A 7,266-nucleotide genomic window follows, 5' to 3' on the forward strand; every position below is an offset into this window, starting at 1 on the left:
AGTCTGGCAGTAGTGAGCACGAAGTGGAGCCGCGATATCAAGGTCCCCCAGACTAAAAACAGCCTAAAATGACAGAAAACCGTCTTTGGAAAAGAAATGTTTAAAGTGTAATTTGATTGTTTAGTTTGTCTCGCGTCCCATTTCATTTCGTGGAGAGGGCGGGGTTTATGACCTATACTGCTTCCAGCCACCTGGGGGTGATTGAGACAGGTTTTAGTAAATCGAGGGAACGAATTAGTAAGTCATGTGCGCATTTTAGTAAATCGAGGGAACGAATTAGTAAGTCATGCGCGCGTTTTAGTAAATCGAGGGAACAAAATAGTAAACCATCCACACATTTTAGTAAATCGAGGGAATGAATTAGTTAGCCATGCGCACATTTTAGTAAATCGAGGGAACTAATTAGTAAGTCGTGTGCGCACGTTTTAGTAAATCGAGGGAACGAATTAGTAACTCATGCGCGCGTTTTAGTAAATCGAGGGAACAAAATAGTAAACCATCCACACATTTTAGTAAATCGAGGAACGAATTAGTTAGCCATGCGCACATTTTAGTAAATCGAGGGAACTAATTAGTAAGCCGTGCGCAAGTTTTAGTAAATCAAGGGAACAAATTAGTAAGCCGTGCGCAGATTTTAGTAAATCGAGGGAACGAATTAGTAAGCCGTGCGCACGTTTTAGTAAATCGAGGGAACGAATTAGTAAGCCATGCGCACGTTTTAGTAAATCGAGGGAACGAATTAGTAAGCCGTGCGCGCGTTTTAGTAAATCGAGGGAACAAAATAGTAAACCATCCACACATTTTAGTAAATCGAGGGAACTAATTAGTAAGCCGTGCGCACGTTTTAGTAAATCGAGGGAACGAATTAGTAAGCCGTGCTCACGTTTTAGTAAATCGAGGGAACGAATTAGTAAGCCGTTCGCACGTTTTAGTAAATCGAGGGAACAAATTAGTAAGCCGTGCGCACGTTTTAGTAAATCGAGGGAACGAATTAGTAAGCCGTGCTCACGTTTTGTAGTAACTTAAGCCACCAGTGTGCCAATATGGCACTGACATCTTGAGTCTCTAGTCTGGCAGTAGTGAGCACGAAGTGGAGCCGCGATATCAAGGTCCCCCAGACTAAAAACAGCCTAAAATGACAGAAAACCGTCTTTGGAAAAGAAATGTTTAAAGTGTAATTTGATTGTTTAGTTTGTCTCGCGTCCCATTTCATTTCGTGGAGAGGGCGGGGTTTATGACCTATACTGCTTCCAGCCACCTGGGGGTGATTGAGACAGGTTTTAGTAAATCGAGGGAACGAATTAGTAAGTCGTGTGCGCATTTTAGTAAATCGAGGGAACGAATTAGTAAGTCATGCGCGCGTTTTAGTAAATCGAGGGAACAAAATAGTAAACCATCCACACATTTTAGTAAATCGAGGGAACGAATTAGTTAGCCATGCGCACATTTTAGTAAATCGAGGGAACTAATTAGTAAGTCGTGTGCGCATTTTAGTAAATCGAGGGAACGAATTAGTAACTCATGCGCACATTTTAGTAAATCGAGGGAACTAATTAGTAAGTCGTGTGCGCATTTTAGTAAATCGAGGGAACGAATTAGTAACTCATGCGCGCGTTTTAGTAAATCGAGGGAACAAAATAGTAACCATCCACACATTTTAGTAAATCGAGGGAACGAATTAGTTAGCCATGCGCACATTTTAGTAAATCGAGGGAACTAATTAGTAAGTCGTGTGCGCATTTTAGTAAATCGAGGGAACGAATTAGTAACTCATGTGCGCGTTTTAGTAAATCGAGGGAACAAAATAGTAAACCATCCACACATTTTAGTAAATCGAGGGAACGAATTAGTTAGCCATGCGCACATTTTAGTAAATCGAGGGAACTAATTAGTAAGCCGTGCGCAAGTTTTAGTAAATCAAGGGAACAAATTAGTAAGCCGTGCGCACATTTTAGTAAATCGAGGGAACGAATTAGTAAGCCGTGCGCACGTTTTAGTAAATCGAGGGAACGAATTAGTAAGCCGTGCACACTTTTTAGTAAATCGAGGGAACAAAATAGTAAACCATCCACACATTTTAGTAAATCGAGGGAACGAATTAGTTAGCCATGCGCACATTTTAGTAAATCGAGGGAACTAATTAGTAAGCCGTGCGCAAGTTTTAGTAAATCAAGGGAACAAATTAGTAAGCCGTGCGCACGTTTTAGTAAATCGAGGGAACAAATTAGTAAGCCGTGCGCACGTTTTAGTAAATCGAGGGAACGAATTAGTAAGCCATTCGCACGTTTTAGTAAATCGAGGGAACGAATTAGTAAGCCGTGCGCGCGTTTTAGTAAATCGAGGGAACAAAATAGTAAACCATCCACACATTTTAGTAAATCGAGGGAACTAATTAGTAAGCCGTGCGCACGTTTTAGTAAATCGAGGGAACGAATTAGTAAGCCGTGCTCACGTTTAGTAAATCGAGGGAACGAATTAGTAAGCCGTTCGCACGTTTTAGTAAATCGAGGGAACGAATTAGTAAGCCGTGCTCACGTTTTAGTAAATCGAGGGAACGAATTAGTAAGCCGTGCGCACGTTTTAGTAAATCGAGGGAACAAATTAGTAAGCCGTGCGCACGTTTTAGTAAATCGAGGGAACTAATTAGTAAGCCGTGCTCACGTTTTAGTAAATCGAGGGAACGAATTAGTAAGCCGTGCTCACGTTTTAGTAAATCGAGGGAACGAATTAGTGAGCCGTGCGCACGTTTTAGTAAATCGAGGGAACAAATTAGTAAGCTGTGCGCACGTTTTAGTAAATCGAGGGAACGAATTAGTAAGTCGTGTACGCGTTTTATTAAATCGAGGTAACGAATTAGCACTATCACGTTTTATTAGCCATTCAGCATTCACACCAAGGTTGATAAGTCTTAATAATAGTTCTAGTTCAATGAAAAAATACCCACACCAAAGCTATAACTATAACAGTGCAGAGGAACGATATAAGCCTAGATGAAATGATTTTCATTAAATTTTTTCCAGCTGATGAACGATTAAAAACTCAGCCAATCATAATCCACCGACTTTAAAAAGCTGAACATTTAAAGCGGCAGACAAGAGAACTGCAGCAGTGCGTGCGAAATAAACCGAACGTTATCATTAGTTATCTTGATTGTTCTTCGTTTGAACGAGTCTTTTCAGAAAAGGTTTTTTCGGCTTATGAACGATAAAAACATATGACAGCCAATCAGAATCCACCCAACTTTAAGGACTTGAGCATGTAAAGCGCAGACTTATTATGAGCGCTTATTATAACCGAGTTATCGTGCGATGGTGTGGCTAATAGAGTACCTCAGGGATGACGCATTTTTGTAGGCAAAACCCGGAAGCGAGTTAGCATTTTAGGGCTTCCGGTTCCAACGCCGTAAAGTCAATGGGTATTTTAAATGGGTTTTTGCTAAATCGCCTGAAATAAGGTCTGTGGTTAACAAAGCCTCTAAATATTTTCACGTTTTGATTTATGACATAAAACACACCAGTTATAAACCGCTTGTGATTTTTTAAACCTTTACTGTGTCTTAAAAACGGCGGTTGCTAACAAAGTGCTAAAAGGGTCTACTTCCTTTGGCAGGGACTTTAGATGTCATCATGACAAACAGGACATTTGGACAGCATTTCTCATAAAAAAGTGGATAAGTATTCATACACAGCGCAGATCATAATCAGCGAGCATGTTTTTAAATAACGTTTTTTAAATACAGTTTGAGGAAGCTTGGTGGTGACGACGTTGATCCGCGACCATGGTGTGCTGTAGTCCGTTTATAGCCTACTGTTAGCTTTTTATATCTGACGACTTTATTTAGGCTTCAAAATATATAAATGTTGTTTTAACTTGTAAAGATTATCTTGATAGACAAAACGTGTCTCATAACCCTTTGTTAAACACAGAGCTTATTTTCTGCGATTTTCCAAAAGTCTATGGGAAAAATGCATAGGCTTTCAACCGAGGGAACCCGTGCGCCGCTAACTTCCGGGTTGGCCTACAAAAACACATCATCCCTGAGGTACTCTATAGTTGTTATATTTTTAGTTCTCGTTCTTCATGTGAACAGGATATTGTGTCTAAAATGTAAGTTATTCAAAAATATTATCTTGTTTATTGAACTGTTGGGTGTCTTGTTTATTGAGCATGCAGTATCATAGCTAGGCCAATATATATTGCCCAATCCACTCCCATCGGGGAACTACTACAATAGTAAATTTAGACTTGCACTGCCGGTATAAAAAAAAAAAAAGAAAAAAAGAAAGATGGGTGACCTTTTCTATAAAAAAAAGAAAAAGAATCTACAGAGCTGCAGCATGACCCACAGATGAATAGCGGTTTGCTGTAATCTGGCCAAATGTATTAGAAAAACTGCGTGTGGGGGGACGTGTTTGTCCTGTTCTGTCTCTCATTGGCTGAGATAATGTTTTATCAGGTAACTGTCAGCCGTGAAGCTTGAGCATTAATGTTATCTGAGACAGCAGTTTATTTCCTCATCCCTGTTATCCTCCCCCATTCGGCTTCACCTTGAGCTGACAGGCTCGCCCAGGAAACCTCTGTGATCTCTTTTGATGGTGGCTCCTTGGAGAGAGGTGAAATGAAAAAGTTGCTCGCTCGAAACGGCCCTGATAAGACCTAATCAGCCGTTGTGGCGACTTCCATTTAGCGCACGGTGTAACAAATCATCTGTCACTAAGCCGGTGTGCAGCTCATGTCAGTCTCCATATTCCTCCACTGAACACATCATTTCTCCGCCAGCGCTGGATTCATATCCCTTGTGAACCCTCCTGACAGGTTTGTTATCAGTCGGCCTGGCTGGCAATCCCTAGGGAGATGGAGCGTAGCTATTAAAGGACGGGAATCGGAGTGTGTAAATGTCAAGTAAGCTGTCATCAGTGGATTTCATTGCGTCCACGGAAGTCAAAAGACATCGGCTCATATTCAGGGTGTTAAACACGGTGACAGTTCTCACCTGTCATGAATAATTTGCCGACGCCATTTTGTGGAGCTGATAAAATCGAGCAGACAGGGATTGTTTTGTGAAGGACACCATCCTTGTCTGCGCTATGGCTGCAGTCCTTTGGCGCAACAACAGATTTCAGGAACATACGGAGTTATATTGACGCATCAGCCATGACCATCAGCCTTGGAAATTCTATACTCTGTCACAGTTGTTTCTGTCTTCATCTCTCTCCGTGAGAAGGCAGAGGTAATAAAGCCTTGCTTTCCACTACATTGAGCATAAGGAGCCCCTGCCACCGTCCATAAACCTGATGGATGAACCTGGCTGATTCCTGCCCCAACCTCTGCAGCGGTGCCTTGCGAAAATTGGCACAAATAAGGGTCAATTGTTTAATGAGAGTCAATCTCACCTCTGAGTAATTCCCTTTCTGACCAATTTGACCATGGAAGTCAACAACTAATTCCCCAGACTCTCTAAGAAAACACTGAAAGCAGTAGGTCTTTCATGTGACTTTCAAAATATATGGCAGTTTGGGGAAAAAGAGAGATAATTTTTAATATGATGTAGTATAATTCTTTTAAATAGGCTATTTCTATATTTATATTTTCAGAGGTCCCAGAAAGTATTTGGACACTTAATTTAAGGTAGACATCAAATCATGTTTGTGCATTAAATATAAAATTTTTAAACCAAGGTTCATTTATTTAAAGGGGGAACTGACTTCTTAAATCACCTTGACACCATTTATTTAGAAGTCATTGACAAATGTCCAAATCAGTGTTCATTTAATATTATCTATACTATAGCAGTATATATTTAGGGCCTGAGCACCGATGGTGTGAGGACTCTATTGTAATTGCTCGGTCAATTCTTCTTCTCTGAAATGAATTGCATTTTTGAGGGCCTAAAAATGGCAAAATGGCTCGATAATGCCACCTACAAAATTTCAAATAAGCACCCTTCATGCTACATTTCACGTACAAGTATGATATTTGGTAGACAGATGTAACATTCAGCAAAATCTGAAAACCCAACAGGAATTGAGATATTTTGAATTTTCTCAGCAAAATTTTTGCAGTTTTTGGCATTTCCAGACGTACTTTAACAAACTCCTCCTAGAGCTTTAATCAGATAAACATCATATGTGGTCAGTCTAATCTAAAGGCCTTTGTGACGTTAAATTGCGAAGATCTTGAGTTTTCGCTGAAGGGTGTGTTCGTGGCGGACTAACAAAGTTTGATGTTTCGCCATGAAACAGGAAGTTGTTGTAACTCAGGCATCTGCCCCAAACTTCACATTTTATTAGAGTCCTAGCCTGAAGACATCATACCAGTATTCATACCAAAAAACACGTTCTGATGATGGAAGTGATCTCTCGCACTTTGCTTCAATAAGTGCAAGACATCACTTCTGTTGCCAGAGCGTGTTCAGACCTCAACAACTGGATGTGGAGGGCAGTTGGACATGGTGGTGTTTTAGAGTTAAAAAATGATATACTGTTCGGTTTCTCACACAAACAGATTGTTTCGTGTCTTAGGACATCAATGTGTCGTCACGAGTCGCAGGGTTTAATTTGGATTTGTCTGTGCATGTTTTTTTTTACTCTTATAGACGGAGTTCCCATTGACATGCATTATACGACTGACAGAAGGTAGCGGTTGCAGTTAAAAATCATCATTTGTGTTCTACTGAAGAAACCAAAGTCACCTACATCTTGGATGCCCTGGTGGTAAGCAGATAAACATCAAATTTTCATTTTTTGGTGAACTATCCCTTTAAATTAACAAAATGTTTTTTTTTTTATCATTTTAGTTTTAACAATAACAACACTGGCGCAAACACATTTTCAGGCCAGTTTTTGTAGCTGTCAGCCATAAATAAGCGAAACCAACATTTCAATGAATATTTATTGAATTATTAACTTTACTTCTCAAAATTCCAACATTGGAGTAAAGTACCTGATAGCACTCTTGTTTGCATTCTGTGCTATCTCGCTTTGTAATGCAGTGTATCTGAACGCAGTGATGGGACTGCCAGATGGTAAGCATCCCAAGGACGTTAGTGAAGCCAAGACTCATGCGGAGCCATCGCAGAATACAATTTGTTTCATTGTAACAGCATGCCAAGGCAGGCTCAGCAGTGGGCCGGTGTGCTCTATGCTCTCATAAGTATGCAAGAACAGAATGAAGTGAAGCTCCATCATACATAAAGTCTGTGTATGCTTAAGTAGATGGACCTCCGTAGGCTTTATACACTACAAAATAACCAATTATGAATCTTTT

The 7,266-nt window shown here is 40.2% G+C and overlaps 1 long non-coding RNA gene across 1 annotated transcript; it reads right to left on the minus strand.

Moving 5' to 3' along the window:
* Positions 1–4,311: 4,311 nt before the first annotated feature.
* LOC125249399 lies at positions 4,312–5,476 on the minus strand. Its single transcript, XR_007180555.1, has 2 exons — positions 4,994–5,476; positions 4,312–4,846 (listed from the first exon to the last, which is right to left on the minus strand). It is a non-coding gene; the product is annotated as an uncharacterized LOC125249399 (long non-coding RNA).
* Between the last annotated feature and the right edge of the window lie 1,790 nt (positions 5,477–7,266).

Source organism: Megalobrama amblycephala, linkage group LG16, assembly GCF_018812025.1.
Source record: "Megalobrama amblycephala isolate DHTTF-2021 linkage group LG16, ASM1881202v1, whole genome shotgun sequence".
NCBI lineage: Eukaryota > Metazoa > Chordata > Actinopteri > Cypriniformes > Xenocyprididae > Megalobrama > Megalobrama amblycephala.